Genomic DNA, 20,517 nt, shown 5'->3' with positions numbered 1-20,517 from the left:
TCAGTACTGCTGTGAAATATTCTCCACGTTGTGCATGGGAAACATCATAGCCGCTGGTCTCTATCCACAAGCTCAGAGACAACAGAAAATTACAGCTGGAGCCTGGAGAGGGGAAAATTGGATAAAAATGCAGGATAGAAGCAATTTAATTGTCTAAAATAGAGTAATTCCTCACGGACACCTACATTACAGCTTATGCTGAACAGTTACCTGTAGTGACATGCATACTTTAGGCTGGGGTAGACGGCCAAGATTGCTAATGTCTCTGCTACATTACATCACAGTACAATACAAGTGAATGGGGTTGCATTGGGATTCTTGCTTGTTGCTGTCGCAGTACAGAAGGGTCTCGACATAACCCCATTCACCTGTATTGTGCTGTTATATAGCAGTGACACCTAGCAAACCTTGGTCACACGACAAATGTCGCGTCCAGAATCTCCATGTAGTCTAAGCTTTAAAGTACAATAAGGTCTTGTTCACACGCTGCTTTTTTGCCACATTTTTGCAGCACATTTGTCTCATGCACACGCTGCTTATTTTTCCCTTGCTGATTTGAACCATCAAAGCGTTTTATTTACCGATGTTCAGCGTCAATTCTTTAAAACTTTTTTGCAGCGTTTTTCACCCAAAGTAGTGGGGGAAAAAACACAAGTATAAAATGCATCAAAAACAAGGCAAAAATGTACGTATTGTACACAGTTTGTGTATTTTATGCAATGTCTTTCCTGCCCAAAGTCAGGTTTTTTATGCTGCGGAAAAATCTCCTGCAAATAGTCATTGTGTGCACATACTGTAAGGACGCAGCAATCCCTTGTTTGGTGCCAGATACAGATGTATCAAAATATACAATAAGCGGTGAAACAATACAGAATATTTACCAATATCTTAGCACCCAGACAGGCTGGAGTCACAGACGGAGCACTGTATAGGGAAAATTCTACGGGACCTTAATTCTGGGGATCAGACGTCGGACCCCTCCAGTCTTAGTGATATGATATATTATGATAATATTTTTATCTTTGGAGCAAAAAACCTGCAAAATATCTCTCCGATAGGAGTAAAATATTGACTCTCTGATGCCACCTATAGGTAACACCAGAGACACAGTGTCCCATAGAAACCTCATTATCAGCAGTGATCAAACTGTTATATATGATTGATAACAAATGGTTAATCATAATAATAAATAATAATGTTCATAAATGCATAATAATAATCATCATAAATAATGTTCATAAATTGTTAATAAAAAATAATAATGTTCATAATGGGTAATAATAACAATAGTAGTAATAATAATAATGAAAATAATAATAATGATGTTTATAAATGCATAATAATAATAAAGTTCATAAATGGATAATATTCATAAATGGTTTATAGTAACAATAATCATAATAATAATAAATAATAATAATCATGAATGGACATGAAGTAATGGAATGAAGTAATAATAATAATAATAATAATAATAATAATCATAAAGTTCCTAAATGGATAATACTAATAATTAATGTTCATAAATGGTTTATAATAACAACAATAAAAATAATAATAGTACTGATAAATAATAAATAATAATAATGTTCATAAATGGATAATAATAATGTTCATAAATTATTATTATTAATAATAACAATAATAATAATAATGATAATAATAATAATAATAATATTCATAAATGGTTTATAACAGAAGAAGGTAAAGAAAATTAGAAGTCATTTAAGGTGAAATTTTATCGCCTGCCTGAAATTGTTTGCGAGGACCTTTTCTGGTAATATTCCTATTTCTATTTTAAGGCAGGCGGTCAGGAGCGGAGCGCCTCGAATGAAACTCTTTACAGGCATAATAAGTGTAGTGAACGCAATGCTATGTATAATGGACGGCTGCATGAAAATAGCGAGGTGTGAAATTGTTCTATGGACTCCTTACAGACTCCGGGCGAGGGAGGAAAAAATGAAAACTCGCGTCTCACTACGGCCAATCTTTTCCAAATGAAATTGAATAGTTTATTCTGCCAGCTGCACATCAGACGTAAGTTACAGGTGGAATGATTGGAATATGTAGAGATCTGATCCAATAAGATCTATTATTGGGATCAACAACCGGATCATATGTTGATTTTAACCAAGGATGGTGTAAAAAGTCCAGAATTAGAATAAAAGGTCTGTTTTCTTCTAAACACAGCGCCCCTCTTGCCCTCTGGTTGTGCAGCGCCCCAGAGTCCTGGTCGTTGCAGTGCTGTGGCTCCGCCGCTAAGGGGGGCTATGGTACGTCTGATGGCACTGAAGGAGTTCATCTGATCAGGTATCACAGACACCAATACACTTCACAGTCTGGCCTCCAGGGGGAGCTAAGGGTTCTATGTATTAGGCCACTCCTCACAATCTGGTAAAACTGGGGGTTAGGCAGGAAGTTAGACAGAAAGCTGACTGGGTTGGAACCAGGCAACACCTTGTGGCAGAGGGTGTTGTAGGGGAAGATTCAGAGGGGTCCCTGTCAGGGGTGGGATCCTGACAGAGGCCTAGCAACCAGAGAGAACGTTACGGGACCGCGCCTGCACGATATAGCGGCGGTACCCCAAGAAAGGACAAGAAGCGAGGTTTATTGTGCTGAGTGAGAAACGAGATCAACGCAACAAGGAGAATACCAGTAGGAGTCGTGCTGTAAGACGAGGCAACATCCTATTGAGGCGCATAACCGGTGGCCGGAACGCCGAGGAAGTATAGAGCTCCGGGCCAAACTTCAAACCTACAGCAGGACAGTCAGTTATAGGCGGGCTGTCTCACCCAATTGACCTAGGAAGACACAGGGGGGGGGGTAACAACAGGAGTGGGGCGACGCGAGAGTCCCGGAAGAGCTCCGAGCCTCCCCGTCATATGGGTGCGTCCTAACCATAAGATCTGGGGGACGTGGAAGAACATCAGAATCGAGTTGTGAGGGAACACGAGAAACAGACACAACAGTTGTGAGGACTATCCCGTGGTGCTTAGCAGGGAAGGACTACAACACACAAGCGCTAGCAGATAGGCACAGATTTCCACCTGCAAAGGGAACTCTGGAGGTGCCATCGGACCGGCCGGACTTGCGCAGCCCGGTTAACCGTATTCCGGATTGAGGATCCTGAAGCCTTCAGTAAAGAGGTAAAGAGACTGCAACCTGGTGTCCTCGTTATTTACTGCAACCTGCACCGCACCACTACAACATCATCACCATCACGCACACCTATCATTGTACGCCCCTCAGCAGGGTCACGGACCGGGTCTAGCCACCGTGACAACCCCAGAACATAGACTCCGAGGCCCGGTACCGGGTACCCCTCGGCCCTGCGACAGTGGGGGCGCTACAACTTGGCGTCACGAACAGGATCTACTTAAGCGTGAGGAATCGGGTCATGTGTGCCTTGGAACTGTGATTTATTGTGCTTGGACTGTAACTTATTGTAAAGACTGTGTATTGTCACTTGCCGCCAAAAGTTCCCGCCAAGATCCGCCGCCATTGCAGTACCACAGGGAGCGCAGAGGAAGAAGAGGGGCGTGCCATGGGAGGAGACCACCAAAGCGGCGCCAAGAGTAGCGACCGTCCCCTCCGACTTCTGCTGCGGGATGACGACCTGCCCAGCAGCAGAGGAGATTTGCAACGGCGGGAACGAGGCGAAGAAGGAGCTCGACCTAGGAGAAATGGCGGAGCCAGGTGCATGCGTTGCCGCCGAATGCCGGGCAGCGACGATGAGCAGCAAGTGCCCGAGCGACGGCGAAGTGATCCCGGCTTGCCCTCACCCACCAGAGGCGGACTCGCGTCCACCGCCGGTGAAGGATCTGAACTCCTTGGAGCCGCCGACGGAGGAGCCGAGCCTACCTATCCCAACCACGGAGCCATGGAGGGCGGAGCCACATCAAGAGGCCACATCGGAGGAGCCGCGGTCCGGGCTGCAGCCGATTCCAGTGTCCTTGTCAGCGGAACGGATCGACACCGGTGGAATCACATCAGACGCAGGTATGGAAAGCGCCCCTACTCCCCCGGCCGATTCTGCTCCCCCGACCGATCCAGCTCCCCTGACCGATCCCGCTCCCGTGACCGCTCCTCACCCCAGCAATAACTGTTTCCTCTCGGTGGAGCGGGTGATCCTTACCCCCGACACGATGGGGAAGCTGGTACCTCCACTACCGACCACGATGGGGGAACCCATAGATGTGAGCCCAGAAGGGGTGATCCTCCAGTGGGACACCCCCTGGACCGGGCCAGAAGGAGCTCGGGAGGAAGGCTTCACCCTTGCTGTGCTCACCTGGGAACAATATAAACAATGTGTGATCCTACATTGGAAAAACCGAAAAGAGACCGGACAGACTGATCCACTAACCGTACGGCGCCCAAAGCTTGCGCACGGCAGGAAGGACGCGGTAAAGCGGGGAACTGTGCTGGCCTTTCACCCAAAGCGGGGTTGGGGCTCCATACAGGAACCGGGACTACCGACTGACATCTTCGTTACCAGTTATAACGTGAAGACTCCCTGCCGCGATCAATATGGAGACCCACTATTGCAAAGGGGGGACCAGGTGACCTACACCCGCCACCGGAGTGCGCAAGGATGGTGCGCTCGGAACGTCCAGCGATGTGGGCCTGAGGGGGTGTCACCTGTTGTCCCGACCCTGACTGATCCGGACCTGACAGATCTTGTTACTATTGCTACTGTACGCCTTGTTGCGGCTACCGAGCTTGCAGCCAGGGTTAGCCTTCGAATCCAGACACCGGGTGACCTGACCGCACCCGAGAGACCAACCCTTGACACTGATACCACCTCAGCCGCAGGAAGGAGACCGCCCCCTGCGCAGCCAGAAACTGAGTAAGCAAGAATGCTTCATCATTTGTATATAGTTAACTGTTTGTCCTTCTGATGTTTTGCTGCTACAACCCGGTCAGGGTTAACTCTTAAAGGGATCCCTTTGTTTACCCGGGATCCCTTCCTTTACTTTTTGTTTTCTACCTGTTTGCACAAGTTATCAAGAACTGCTGAATCATGAACAATGCATGATTACAAACTTTTTGTACATAGTTTGCACCTTCTTAAAGGTGCCCTCTACTGGTTTTACACAAAGAAAGGACTCTTTGCGAAGAAACTGTTCCTGGAAACAGTACAGGAGTCCTTGCTGCATATGGACTTGCAGCTTGAGAAGTTGCACTACCTCATAGAGACTTAGTCCCTTCTTAAAGGGGATGTTCATCAAAAGCACTTGAAGAATGATAATGTTTTGAAAGAAAGTACTGATAATGCTGATATGTAAAGGTTATATGTAGAAAGCTAGTTAAATTGTGAGAAATGTTTAATGATGTTGATAGAAGAATGAGGACAGAAAGTGAACCCGTACGGGGTTAGTCAGTGAGTCCTCCTAGGAGCCATACAGAGATGGCTCAGTAATCCGAACTGAAAGATGGATGATACGTTCTATACCGTGTATAGTAGTAGAAAGACAGTAGGCCCGGGCAGAAAGGGGCGGTCCTGTAACAGAAAGGAGAGGCAGTAGGCCTGGAGCAGTTAGGACAGGCGGTCCTGCAGATGTAAAGAAGGAGAATGCAGAAAAGTTGATTAGCCTTATAATGTTTTATAAGAAGGTCTTTAGTGGATTCAGTGAGTACATCCTTAAAGGCAATGTTAAATTATTGTTCAAAAATTTTGCACTTAGTAGAATACCCGGTTGGGTAAGAAAAGTTATTTAAAGTATTTAACCATGTTTGTAACATTCAAGTGTCCTCACCTCCCATAAAGGGAAGTTCTGTTAAAAAGTTTACTTGTACTTGCATTTTCAAAATTGTATGTCTTTTTGCTGACATGTATTGTTGTTTTCTTCCCAGTCCAGGAGATAGACTGATAATGGCTGCACTCAATTTTACTGTGCTAAAGCAAGAAAATGTGCAATACATGAAATGTGAATAGCATAATGGCTTGGGAAATTTATGAAAAAACACGTGAGATTCTTAGCACAAGATTTGGCCAAATGTTGTGAGCCCATCCACCAAACGTCAAGGTAATCTCAAAACGGATGGGTACCTGAGCTGACTGCCTAGTGTGAACACTGACCTATGGCTAATAACATGATAAAGCCTGCTTTTATAGGAAGCTCAGAACCAACTGTGTCTGGATGTAGTTAAAATCACAGCATGGTGAAGGGCGGGGCGTTCAAGTCAGAAAAAATAGTACATAGTAAATATAAGAACACTGACTGAACCCCAGAACATAGACTCCGAGGCCCGGTATCGGGTACCCCTCGGCCCTGCGACAGTGGGGGCGCTACAGTTGCGTTTGGTATTGCAGCACCAGTAAATAAAACTATGTTACTCTACCAGACTCGGTCTATGATCAAGAGCGGCGTTGTGTCTGAAAAAGAGGCAAATTGCAAATAGGTGATCCTGGACACCCCTGATCCAAGTGACATTTTTAAGAATTTATAGAAAGGATGTTATTTTGCTAGAATATACCATCACTTCTTCCTTGATGGTGGTCCAGCTACTTGAGACCCCACCAATCCTCAGATTGAAGGACCCCCAATTAGCATAATGTCAAGTCATAACCTAAGCTCCCTTTAAAGGGGTTGTCCTTAACTAACATATTGACCTATTCATAGGATTCGTCCCCAATATCAGACTGGTGGGGGACCGACAAGCAGCTGTTATTATCGCCATTGGTGGCCTTAATGGCCGCTCCAGGTATCGCAGCTCAGATCACGTTCACTTGAATAGGAGTTGAGTTGCAGTACCCTGAAGTGGCCACTATGTGGTGTATGGAGCCATGGTATTCTGGTTCTGTACACTGTTTGCATCTGTTAACCGCCTTTCTAATATTGATTACCTATCTAGGTTATCAATACGTTATGGCTGGACAACCCCTTTAAGAACTGGCTTTTCAATATCTTGGATGTTTAATGATCATGTTTCCTGGAGCACTAGACCGTTGGTGCTGTAACCAGTGGCTCCAGCGTCGCTGCATTGTCTGCTGGAGTCTGGGGTGGTCTGATGTCCACATCCTCCTCTCCCATCACACCGCGATGTCCTTCCATATACTTTACACTGCAGCTCTTCTTCTTCTGATTGTCTGCTGCCCATTAGCACAAGCCCGTCACGATGCATGAAGTCTAGTGGGGGAACCTAGGGGGGCTTCTTTCATGTAAAGTGCAGAGCTTTGGTTTCTTCATATGAAATTCCAGAGATCTATTCTAGACGGTCAGAAGATAATGATAAAATCTACTTGGAACGACTCAATTACTTTGTCCTTTATGAAAGTCAATATAAGACTTCAGATAAAGGAATTCTAGAACAAGAAATAAACGTCAGGACTCTGAATTCATCCAAGATTAGTAGAAAGTAGAAACATTCGGCAATTCCAGATAGTAAAATCATTGCATGCATGAGGAAGACTGTCCTCGCCGAGATGAAGGATAAGCGGAGGGGCTGGAGCAGACCGAACATTTCACTGTCTGACGGTCCCATCTTCTCTAATGCAGAGTCTTCTGTTCTCCTTCCTTACGGATCTCTATATCAGACTTTACTGTATCAAGTAACATCGACGGATTCCCGGCAAGCAATTCCTATGTGGTCATTTCTAATCTTCGATGCCTTCATTTTCCAGAATCTGAAAGGGTAGAGAATTCTGTGCAGATTAAATGCTGAATGTATTATATATCTACATGGTATTATCTTTACTCAGCCCCGTCCTGACACTGTCTCCTCCTCCTCTCACCGACCATCTGTTTCTTGAAAGTTTTGGGAATAGCGGGTAACCTGGGCTGCTGGTATAATGTCCAACAAAGGAGTCCAACTCAATAGAGGGCACAATACGGTTACATCTCAACGCGTTTCACAGTAGTCTTACTTCTTCAGGAGATCACAGAGATTGAATCTAGAAGCAATAATACTTTGAAATGCGTTGGGATAAACCACGTTGTACTCTCTATTGAATTGGACTCATTTATTGGACACAATAACAGCAGTGCAGGTTACCCGCTATTCCCAAAACTTTCAACAACACATTGGATCTGCCAACCTGTCCAATTGCAGCAGCTGGAATCCTTGCCTCGGTCTCTCAAAGTGTTGTGTCTCGCACACCAGCATCAGGCGACTGCTAATGTTATCTGGATAACACTCTATTGTGCTTTTATTGCTCCCGCAGCCATCTCTCTATTCCTTGGCACATCCGGTAGCCATTTTACACCTGACATTATGTTCTCTGGCCTTACAGGCCAACACAGGTGGCAACATACTGCCTGAGTTTTCATGTAGTTGGCATCTACTCAACTACTGGGAGTGACTTCTGCTTTATCAAGACTTTGTGACAAACTTACATTTGCAACATTGTTGGTTACCTCTGCTACACCACCGGACAGCTGGGCTATGGACTTTGTGAATAACCCAGCTCTGATACATAGCTGGATAACTCTGCTACGCTGCTAATCAGCTCTGCCTTGGACTTTGTGATATACCCATTGCTGGCTAATATGTCTATACTTCTGGCCTATTCTGCATTGGACTCGGCCATACAGCTGCCAGCTCTGCATTTGTCTCTCTAAGAAACCTAGCTCGTCTATATACCTGAGTCAACTCTGCCATGTAGTCGTACAAATCAGTTCTGCTTCTGTTCTTCTGTGCTGAGTTTATTCTGCTAGACTAGCTCTGTCTTTGATCTTTCAGGGCTATGCAGCTCTGTTCCACCTGTCCCTCTTCTCAGCTCTGCTCCACGTGTTCCTCATCTCAGCTCTGCTCTACTTGTTCCTCTTCTCTGCTCTGCTCCATCTGTTCCTCTTCTCTGCTCTGCTCCACGTGTTCCTCATCTCAGCTCTGCTCCACGTGTTCCTCATCTCAGCTCTGCTCTACTTGTTCCTCTTCTCTGCTCTGCTCCATCTGTTCCTCTTCTCTGCTCTGCTCCACGTGTTCCTCATCTCAGCTCTGCTCCACCTGTTCCTCATCTCAGCTCTACTTGTTCCTCTTCTCTGCTCTGCTCCATCTGTTCCTCTTCTTTGCTCTGCTCCATTTGTTCCTCATTTCAGCTTTGCACCAGCTGTCCCTCATCTCAGCTCTGCTCCACCTGTTCCTCATCTCAGCTCTGCTCCACGTGTTCCTCATCTCAGCTCTGCTCCATGTGTTCAGCATCTCACCTCTGCTCCACCTGTCCCTCATCTCAGCTCTGCTCCACCTGTTCCTCATCTCCGCTATGCTCCATCTGTTCCTCTTCTCCACTTTGCTCCATCTGTTCCTCTTCTCAGCTCTGCTCCACGTGTTCCTCATTTCAGCTCTGCTCCACCTGTTCCTCATCTCATCTCTGCTCCACCTATTCTTCATATCAGTTCTGCTCCACATGTTCCTCATCTCAGCTCTGCTCCACATGTCCCTCATCTCAGCCCTGCTCCACGTGTTCCTCATTTCAGCTCTGATCCACCTGTTCCTCATCTCATCTCTGCTCCATGTGTTCCTCATCTCATCTCTGATCCACCTGTTCCTCATCTCATCTCTGCTCCACGTGTTCCTCATTTCATCTCTGCTCCACATGTTCCTCATCTCAGTTCTGATCCACCTGTTCCTCATCTCTGCTCCACCTGTTCCTCATCTCAGCTCTGCTCCACGTGTTCCTCATCTCAGCTCTGCTCCACCTGTTCCTCATCTCAGCTCTGCTCCACCTGTTGCTCATCTCCGCTTTGCTCCACCTGTTCCTCATCTCCGCTATGCTCCACCTTTTCCTCTTCTCCACTCTGCTCCATCTGTTCCTCTTCTCAGCTCTGCTCCACGTGTTCCTCATTTCAGCTCTGCTCCATCTGTTCCTCTTCTTTGCTCTGCTCCATTTGTTCCTCATTTCAGCTTTGCACCAGCTGTCCCTCATCTCAGCTCTGCTCCACCTGTTCCTCATCTCAGCTCTGCTCCACGTGTTCCTCATCTCAGCTCTGCTCCATGTGTTCAGCATCTCACATCTGCTCCACCTGTCCCTCATCTCAGCTCTGCTCCACCTGTTCCTCATCTCCGCTATGCTCCATCTGTTCCTCTTCTCCACTCTGCTCCATCTGTTCCTCTTCTCAGCTCTGCTCCACGTGTTCCTCATTTCAGCTCTGCTCCACCTGTTCCTCATCTCATCTCTGCTCCACCTATTCCTCATATCAGTTCTGCTCCACATGTTCCTCATCTCAGCTCTGCTCCACATGTCCCTCATCTCAGCCCTGCTCCACGTGTTCCTCATTTCAGCTCTGATCCACCTGTTCCTCATCTCATCTCTGCTCCATGTGTTCCTCATCTCATCTCTGATCCACCTGTTCCTCATCTCATCTCTGCTCCACGTGTTCCTCATTTCATCTCTGCTCCACATGTTCCTCATCTCAGTTCTGATCCACCTGTTCCTCATCTCTGCTCCACCTGTTCCTCATCTCAGCTCTGCTCCACGTGTTCCTCATCTCAGCTCTGCTCCACCTGTTCCTCATCTCAGCTCTGCTCCACCTGTTGCTCATCTCCGCTTTGCTCCACCTGTTCCTCATCTCCGCTATGCTCCACCTTTTCCTCTTCTCCACTCTGCTCCATCTGTTCCTCTTCTCAGCTCTGCTCCACGTATTCCTCATTTCAGCTCTGCTCCACCTGTTCGTCATCTCATCTCTGCTCCACCTATTCCTCATATCAGTTCTGCTCCACATGTTCCTCATCTCAGCTCTGTGTAATAATTATAGGGGATAACTCAGGAGACTCTTTGCGTGGAACAAGACAACTACAGGACACAGTTTTATAAGTGGTAAAGTCTATATTATCACACGGTGATTCAAACAGGTGCAGAGAGAAACTCAAGTCCACAACACTTGGTGCAAATATCAAATGCAGCTCAGCAGTCTATAGGAAACTTCAGAGGAAAATGCAATCACGCAGAAAGTCTATGAAGCACAATTATTCTTGAGGATACTTGACACGAATAAGTCCTTGCTTAGTCCAAAATACAGATAGATATGCTTATAAGGCAGTTCAAATAATATCTTAGCTCAACCAGGGAGGTCTGGGTAATAGTCTCAGGTTCTTGCAGAGCAGAAACAGCTTACATGTCCAGCAAATGCAGATGGAAGCAAACACGAGCAGCAGATGAAGAAGGATTACTGGAACTGGTGTATGCAGCAGGAACTCAGAGCAGAGTAGCAGGATAACCCCACAGGTTCACAGGAGCAGGTGTATAGCCAGGGAGTCACCAGAGGTCAGGAGCTGGATGCAAGGCAGAATACTCTAGCACAGACTGAAGGCTGGGGTGGAGTTTTATAGCAGGAAGACACAGTGCACATGAGACCAAAGACGCCATCTTGGAAAAGGGCAGTAATGCACAAAAAGGTAATAAAAAATGTTCAGAGTCCTGACATTAATCCCTCCTTAGAAGCGGCCTCAGGACGATCCTGGACCTGGTTTCTCAGGGAATCTCTGATGAAAACGAGAAATCTTCTGTTGGGCATTGATGTTTTCCACAGGTTCCCAAGAGTCTTCCTCAGGGGGATATCCCTGCCATCTTATCAGATATTGGAGCCGATTCCTGTGAATCCTGGAATCAACAATATCCTCCACCACAAATTGTTCTTGCCCATCAATCACCACAGGCTGCGGAGGTGGCACAACACGTCCCTGGAAGGTATTAGGAGATGCAGGCTTTAGTAAAGATAGATGAAAAACTGGGTGTACCTTCACCCAGGCATCCTAGGCAGCTTCAGTCGGCAGGTCACAGAGCTCACAATACCGTTGATCTTGAAAGGGCCAATGAATTTCTGTCCAAGTTTTTGTGAAGGAACGTTTAACTTCAGATTCTTAGTTGCTAACCACATGGAATCTCCTACCTTGAACATGGGTGCAGGTTTATGGAATCTATCAGCCGATCTCTTATAACGTTTTTGAGCTGTGGTCAGGGATTCCTTCAGAACCTCCAGATTTTGCCTCATCGCAGTCAGCCTTTCCTCCACTGCCGGAACCGGAGAATTAATTGGAGACCTAGGTAAGATACACGGATGATAACCCAGATTTGCAAAGAAAGGTGTAAATTTAGTGGAGGCGCTCTGAGAATTGTTATATGAAAATTCAGCTAACGGCAGCAACTCCAACCAATCATCCTGGAGATGGCTGACATAGCATCTTAGATATTGTTCCAGCATCTGGTTGGTACTCTCAGTCTGACCATTTGTCTGGGGATGGTAAGCAGAAGAGAGACAGACATTAATATTGAGTGCAGAGCAAAACCCCTTCCAGAATCTTGAAGTGAACTGCACTCCACAGTCAGAGATGATCTCATCTGGAACCCCATGCAACCGAAAGATATTCTGTATAATCAAGTTCACTGTATCTTTAGCTGAGGGGAGGCCGGTGCACGGAACAAAATGAGCAGCTTTAGTCAAGCGATCAACTACCACCATGATTGTATTCATGCCCTTCTATGTAGGCAGCTCCACAATAAAGTCCATTGATATAGACTCCCCAAGGGCGGGACAGAACAGGTAATGGTTGTAGAAGACCCGTAGGTGCCACATGAGGAGTCTTGTAACGAGCACATACCTCGCAAGAGAGAACATAGTCCTTGGTATTCTTCAGGCAAGTTGGCCACCAGAAGAATCGGCTCAGGAACTCTTGTGTCTTCTGTACCCCCCTGTGACCAGCCAACTTGGAGTCATGTACCAACTTGAGGATCTGCAGACGGACGACCTCAGGGACGTAGATACGTCGATCTCTGAACCATATGCCACCCTTAAAGACAAGATTAATATCCACAGGTGGGTTGGCCAGAAATACATCACCATCATAGGCCTCCCTGCACTCCTTCCACAAGTCCTGATCGTGGATAACTCCAATGAAATTGGCATCAGATAGAATGGTCTTGGACGGGGCTCCAGGTACGGAATCCGCAGCATGGATTCGGGATAAAGCATCAGCCTTCCCATTACGAGAACCTGGACGGTAGGAGATAACAAAGTTAAATTGATTTAAAAATAAGTTCCAACGAGCCTGATGAGGAGAAAGACATCTAGTGGATCTAAGGAACTCTAAATTGCGATGGTCAGTTAGGTCAGGTTCACAGGAGCAGGTGTATAGCCAGGGAGTCACCAGAGGTCAGGAGCTGGATGCAAGGCAGAATACTCTAGCACAGACTGAAGGCTGGGGTGGAGTTTTATAGCAGGAAGACACAGTGCACATGAGACCAAAGACGCCATCTTGGAAAAGGGCAGTAATGCACAAAAAGGTAATAAAAAATGTTCAGAGTCCTGACATTAATCCCTCCTTAGAAGCGGCCTCAGGACGATCCTGGACCTGGTTTCTCAGGGAATCTCTGATGAAAACGAGAAATCTTCTGTTGGGCATTGATGTTTTCCACAGGTTCCCAAGAGTCTTCCTCAGGGGGATATCCCTGCCATCTTATCAGATATTGGAGCCGATTCCTGCGAATCCTGGAATCAACAATATCCTCCACCACAAATTGTTCTTGCCCATCAATCACCACAGGCTGCGGAGGTGGCACAACACGTCACTGGAAGGTATTAGGAGATGCAGGCTTTAGTAAAGATAGATGAAAAACTGGGTGTACCTTCACCCAGGCATCCTAGGCAGCTTCAGTCGGCAGGTCACAGAGCTCACAATACCGTTGATCTTGAAAGGGCCAATGAATTTCTGTCCAAGTTTTTGTGAAGGAACGTTTAACTTCAGATTCTTAGTTGCTAACCACATGGAATCTCCTACCTTGAACATGGGTGCAGGTTTATGGAATCTATCAGCCGATCTCTTATAACGTTTTTGAGCTGTGGTCAGGGATTCCTTCAGAACCTCCAGATTTTGCCTCATCGCAGTCAGCCTTTCCTCCACTGCCGGAACCGGAGAATTAATTGGAGACCTAGGTAAGATACACGGATGATAACCCAGATTAGCAAAGAAAGGTGTAAATTTAGTGGAGGCGCTCTGAGAATTGTTATATGAAAATTCAGCTAACGGCAGCAACTCCAACCAATCATCCTGGAGATGGCTGACATAGCATCTTAGATATTGTTCCAGCGTCTGGTTGGTACTCTCAGTCTGACCATTTGTCTGGGGATGGTAAGCAGAAGAGAGACAGACATTAATATTGAGTGCAGAGCAAAACCCCTTCCAGAATCTTGAAGTGAACTGCACTCCACAGTCAGAGATGATCTCATCTGGAACCCCATGCAACCGAAAGATATTCTGTATAATCAAGTTCACTGTATCTTTAGCTGAGGGGAGGCCGGTGCACGGAACAAAATGAGCAGCTTTAGTCAAGCGATCAACTACCACCATGATTGTATTCATGCCCCCCTATGTAGGCAGCTCCACAATAAAGTCCATTGATATAGACTCCCCAAGGGCGGGACAGAACAGGTAATGGTTGTAGAAGACCCGTAGGTGCCACATGAGGAGTCTTGTAACGAGCACATACCTCGCAAGAGAGAACATAGTCCTTGGTATTCTTCAGGCAAGTTGGCCACCAGAAGAATCGGCTCAGGAACTCTTGTGTCTTCTGTACCCCCCTGTGACCAGCCAACTTGGAGTCATGTACCAACTTGAGGATCTGCAGACGGACGACCTCAGGGACGTAGATACGTCGATCTCTGAACCACATGCCACCCTTAAAGACAAGATTAATATCCACAGGTGGGTTGGCCAGAAATACATCACCATCATAGGCCTCCCTGCACTCCTTCCACAAGTCCTGATCGTGGATAACTCCAATGAAATTGGCATCAGATAGAATGGTCTTGGACGGGGCTCCAGGTACGGAATCCGCAGCATGGATTCGGGATAAAGCATCAGCCTTCCCATTACGAGAACCTGGACGGTAGGAGATAACAAAGTTAAATTGATTTAAAAATAAGTTCCAACGAGCCTGATGAGGAGAAAGACATCTAGTGGATCTAAGGAACTCTAAATTGCGATGGTCAGTTAGCACTATAATCTGTTGTGCAGCTCCTTGCAGATGATGCCTCCATTCTTTGAAAGCCGCAATAGTAGCCAGCAATTCCTTGTCTCCCACGTCGTAATTCTTCTCTGCTAAGGTTAGTCTACGGGAAAAGAAAGTACAAGGATGTAGCAGACCCTTCTCTCCAGTTCTTTGGGAGAGAATAGCCCCCAAAGCATTATCAGAAGCGTCCACCTCCACAATGAAAGAAAGTGTTGGATCTGGGTGTATCAACAGCGGTGCTGATGTGAAACAGATCTTAAGCCGATCAAAAGCTTCTTGAGCCTGTGATGACCCCTTAAAGGGCTTTTCCTTCTTTGTCAAGGAAGTAATAGGACGGACAATATCAGAAAAATTTCAAATGAAGCATCTGTAGAAATTTGCAAAACCAATAAAACGTTGGACCTCCTTAACGTTCTTGGGTACCGGCCAGTCAAGGATAACCTGAATCTTACCAGATTCCATGTTCAGCCCCTGGGGAGAGATGATATAACCTAAGAACTGTATCTCAGAACGATGGAACTCGCATTTCTCCGGCTTAATATACAGATGGTTCTCTTTCAGACGTCTTAAAACAGTTTTGACATGTTCTTCATGTTCCTGTAGAGAGTCAGAAAAGATTAGTATATCGTCCAAATAGATCACTACAAACTGGTCCAACAAATCTCTGAAAATGTCATTAGCAAGGTGTTGAAACATTGCAGGGGCGTTACAAAGCCTGAAGGGCATCACAAGAGATTCAAAGTGTCCATACCAGCATCTGAATGCTGTCTTCCACTCATCCCCTGGACGAATACGCACCAAAATATAAGCCCCACGAAGATCCAGTTTAGAGAGCACCTTAGCATGGCGGACTCTTTCCAGTAATTCGGGAATCAGAGGCAAAGGGTAACGGTTTCATATGGTTACCTTATTGAGTTCCTGATAGTCAACACAGGGTCTCAGGGTCCCATCCTTCTTCTTTACAAAAAAGATAGGTGCCCCTGCTGGTGAGGAAGAAGGACATATGAAGCCTTTGGCCAGATTTTCATCAATATACTCCTTTAAGGCTTGAAGCTCAGGTGCCGCCAAAGGGTATACGTTACCAAAAGGAATAGCTGCCCCAGGAAGCAACTCAATGGGACAGTCATAATGCCTGTGTGGAGGAAGCTGATCTGCATTCCTCTTTTCACAGATGTCAGAGAACTCTTTATATGCTGGAGGTAAAGAAAATACCTGTACATGTGGTTCCGTAGCCGTGGACTCCGGGACAGCTTCTGTTAACGCTGAGTTGCTCCTTGTTGGAAAGATAATCTCCTTGGTCTCCCAGTTGATAATTGGGTTCTGAGAACGCAACCAAGGAATGCCTAAAATCACAGGAAAATGAGGAGAAGAAATTAGCAAGAAAGAAAGTTGCTCCTGATGATTAGGCTCCAACAAAATTTCAAGGGGAACGGTTTCCTGATCCACAGGCCCAGAGATTAAAGGTGACCCATCCACTGTTTCCATGGTAATTGGAGATGCTCTTTGCTGAATTTCAATACCATGTTCCTTGGCAAATGCGATATCCATGAAATTGCCACCTGCACCAGAGTCAATCATAGCTGCACTGGAAATCCACTGTCCTGAACACAGGATCTTAATAGGGAGAGAACAGTGAGAGTTCTTTTCCTTAAACTCCTTGGGGGGCGAAGTCATAGAAAGTGAATGGAATACAGCATTTAAAGGCAGGCTACATTCAGAGATGTCAGATTCATCATCACAGTTGTCATACTCCCCTATTGCTGCTAGCACCTTGTTAGGCCATCTAGGACACTTAGGACAATTGATCAAGAAGTGGTCAGACTGGCCGCAGTAGAAACATAGACTTTCACGAAGGCGATGCTCCCGGCGCTCATTGATCTCGCGCCTCTGAACGGAATCAATTTGCATGGGCACCTCCTCCACCTCCCGAGATGTTTTACCTGCAGGCTCTTTGGAAGGAAGGGAAAAGTTAGAAATATGGTTATATGCAGCAAACTTCTCCTGCCTACGCTCAGTAAGGCGAATGTCAATGCGCACACAATGCTGTATAAATGTCTCTAGCTCTTGTGGTGACTCAGAGCAAGCTAGTTCAGCTTTTACAATACTAGACAGACCCCTTTTAAAAATAGGCAATTGTGCATAACTGTCCCAATTGGTATCTACCGCTAATCTCCTGAATTCAGTAGCATACTCAATAACAGAACGTTTTGCCTGGCGTAAAGACAATAAAGCAGATTCAGCAGTTGCACGGTGATTAGGATCATCAAACATTAATACCATAGCAGCCAAGAAATCATCCAAGTCATTTTACCGTGGGTCACGAGACTCAATCATCGGATTCGCCCAGGCGAGCGCTCGTGCGGTCAGCAGCATTATTACACACAATACTTTGGATCTATCATTAGGAAAACGGTCAGCATGCACATCAAAATATAGCATACATTTATTCACAAAGCCACAAAATTTGTCGCGATCACCATTAAATCTGAATGGGGGCAACTTAGGTGGGCTAGCTGGTGGTGGTTGCCCAGAGGGAAAAGTCGCTTGTGCAGCTATTTGCGTGCTTATGTCCTGAAAAGCCCGTCCATACTGGGACTCTAGGCCAGCAAGTTTGTTTTCCTGGGCTGCCATGCGGGTGCTTAAGTCCTGCAAAGTCTGTCCAAACACTTGTTGATTGAGTTCAAAGCTTCCAAACTTCTTTTGCAGACCTTCCACATCTTTCTGCAGTGATCTACTTAAGGAAAACACCTGCTCTAGTCTGCTTTCTGCAGTCATTGTTCCAGCAGTCTCCTTTTTTTTTAGGCTAGAGTATCCTGTAATAATTATAGGGGATAACTCAGGAGACTCTTTGCGTGGAACAAGACAACTACAGGACACAGTTTTATAAGTGGTAAAGCCTATATTATCACACGGTGATTCAAACAGGTGCAGAGAGAAACACAAGTCCACAACACTTGGTGCAAATATCAAATGCAGCTCAGCAGTCTATAGGAAACGTCAGAGGAAAATGCAATCATGCAGAAAGTCTATGAAGCACAATTATTCTTGAGGATACTTGACACGAATAAGTCCTTGCTTAGTCCAAAACACAGATAGATATGCTTATAAGGCAGTTCAAATAATAGCTCAACCAGGGAGGTCTGGGTAATAGTCTCAGGTTCTTGCAGAGCAGAAACAGCTTACATGTCCAGCAAATGCAGATGGAAGCAAACACGAGCAGCAGATGAAGGAGGATTACTGGAACTGGTGTATGCAGCAGGAACTCAGAGCAGAGTAGCAGGATAACCCCACAGGTTCACAGGAGCAGGTATATAGCCAGGGAGTCACCAGAGGTCAGGAGCTGGATGCAAGGCAGAATACTCTAGCACAGACTGAAGGTTGGGGTGGAGTTTTATAGCAGGAAGACACAGTGCACATGAGACCAAAGATGCCATCTTGGAAAAGGGCAGTAATGCACAAAAAGGTAATAAAAAATGTTCAGAGTCCTGACACTCTGCTCCACATGTCCCTCATCTCAGCCCTGCTCCACGTGTTCCTCATCTCAGCTCTGATCTACCTGTTCCTCATCTCCGCTCTGATCCACCTGTTCCTCTTCCCCGCTTTGCTCCACCTGTTCCTCATCTCCGCTTTGCTCCACCTGTTCCTCATCTCCGCTTTGCTCCACCTGTTCCTCATCTCCGCTATGCTCCACCTGTTCCTCTTCTCCACTCTGCTCCATCTGTTCCTCTTCTCAGCTCTGCTCCACGTATTCCTCATTTCAGCTCTGCTCCACCTGTTCCTCATCTCAGCTGTGATCCACCTGTTCCTCATCTCATCTCTGCTCCACCTATTCCTCATATCAGTTCTGCTCCACATGTCCCTCATCTCAGCCCTGCTCCACGTGTTCCTCATCTCAGCTCTGCTCCACGTGTTCCTCATCTCAGCTCTGATCCACGTGTTCCTCATCTCAGCTCTGCTCCACGTGTTCCTCATCTCAGCCCTGCTCCACGTGTTCCTCATCTCAGCTCTGATCCACGTGTTCCTCATCTCAGCTCTGCTCCACGTGTTCCTCATCTCAGCTCTGATCCACCTGTTCCTCATCTCATCTCTGCTCCACCTATTCCTCATTTCAGCTCTGATCCACCTGTTCCTCATCACAAAGCGTCCCCCTTGCTGAAATTTTTAGGGATCAGCTGTAGTGATGAGCGAGTATACTCACTTAAGTTTTCATCGCCTCAACAGCATGATTTACAGCTAGTAGCCAGCCTGAGTACATGGGGGGATTGCCTGGTTCCTAGGGAATCCCCACATATAATCAAGCTGGCTAATAGCTGTAAATCATTCAGCTGCAGCGAAGAAAACTTAATCTCCAAACACTAACATATACTCGGAGACCACCCGAGCAATGAGTACACTCGCTCATCACTTATCAGCTGAAATCAATAGGGACACTTGATAGTTTAGGTTCCCTATAGCGCCACTGCAGGAGAAATGAAGCATTACTTGTGTCCATAATTAATTGTCTGTGCAATGCAGAATAGGATAGGTCCTCCAGAGAAAGTGAAGGGCCTCAAACCAGTCTAAAATCTAAGGAATTGTACAGAGGAGCCACCACCCCACTAATATTACAGAATTATCCACAAGGATATGACATTTTCATAAACTGGACAACCCCTTTAAGGATGAGCCCATTTGCACCTCTACGAGGACGACCTCTATATTTATTTCAGGGGTGAGGCGATTGTCAGCCCTGGGATATTTATATGCATGTGGCCGGTGAACCTGTAAATAACATTGTAAGCTGTGATGTCCGATGTTCTCATGGAGTCGCAGTTACGTGTGACAACATCCCCATCAGTCACCGGCCGTACAAGTCAGGAGGCGCGTGAGATAATGAGGTCACCACCATGGATCATGATCTGTCTCTCCCAATATAGAGGCAGCAAAGGGCAGAGCTGATATTCACGGTGGAAGGACTTTATATTCATTGCTCATTTATTTGACTTTAAGAGAAGATCCACTGAAACATTTATCTTTTTTTTTTTTTTTGACAATCCCGTTTTTAGCAAAAAAAAATAAAAAATCTCCAAAACCCCCCAAATTTTATCATCTGATCTCAGTGATCAGCAGAAGTTTAGTTCTCCTGCAGCGCCACCACAGGCGATTTGAAGTATTACATGGTTCCTATATTAATTAATGGGATGTAAATACAATGCACAGTTATCCTGGGTCCTCCAGAGAAACTAGTTTGTAACCCCCACCCCTCTATTAAGTTGTCAAGTTCATATGCATATGGATTTTCTAAATCAGGAAATTCCTTTAGTAAGCCTTTCTCTCCAGTGTATCCATTACAACACTTTCTGTCTTATTGCGACACTTTAGTGCTGATAAATTGCTCTGTACAACTTTTTGACCTGCCACTAGAGGGAGCTCTAGTAAGGTTGTGAGGTACAGCAGAGCTGGGTATGTCAGGAAACACACTCATGATGTAGCAGTTTTCAGCAGTTTAACAAGAGAAACACTGGTGGTGATGTAGCAGATCCCAGCAATGTAGCAGTGCTGGATTTGTCAGGAAACACACTTGTGATGATATG

General features: G+C 45.9%; 2 long non-coding RNA genes across 2 annotated transcripts in view; one reads left to right on the top strand and one right to left on the bottom strand.

The window, feature by feature from the left end:
- The window catches only part of LOC143787402 (uncharacterized), a 33,231-nt gene extending 31,195 nt beyond the window's left edge, over positions 1-2,036 (top strand). The window contains exon 3 of the long non-coding RNA XR_013218354.1: positions 1,803-2,036. This is a non-coding gene — a long non-coding RNA (uncharacterized LOC143787402). The remainder of the gene's footprint in view (positions 1-1,802) is intronic.
- A 4,322-nt stretch (positions 2,037-6,358) lies between these two features.
- LOC143787400 (uncharacterized) overlaps positions 6,359-20,517 on the bottom strand; it is a 60,769-nt gene continuing 46,610 nt past the window's right edge. The window contains exon 3 of the long non-coding RNA XR_013218352.1: positions 6,359-7,627. This is a non-coding gene — a long non-coding RNA (uncharacterized LOC143787400). The remainder of the gene's footprint in view (positions 7,628-20,517) is intronic.

This window comes from Ranitomeya variabilis, chromosome 8 (assembly GCF_051348905.1).
Source record: "Ranitomeya variabilis isolate aRanVar5 chromosome 8, aRanVar5.hap1, whole genome shotgun sequence".
Lineage (NCBI taxonomy): Eukaryota > Metazoa > Chordata > Amphibia > Anura > Dendrobatidae > Ranitomeya > Ranitomeya variabilis.
Note: the sequence above shows the minus strand (reverse complement) of the source record. Positions and strands in the feature narration are given on the sequence as shown.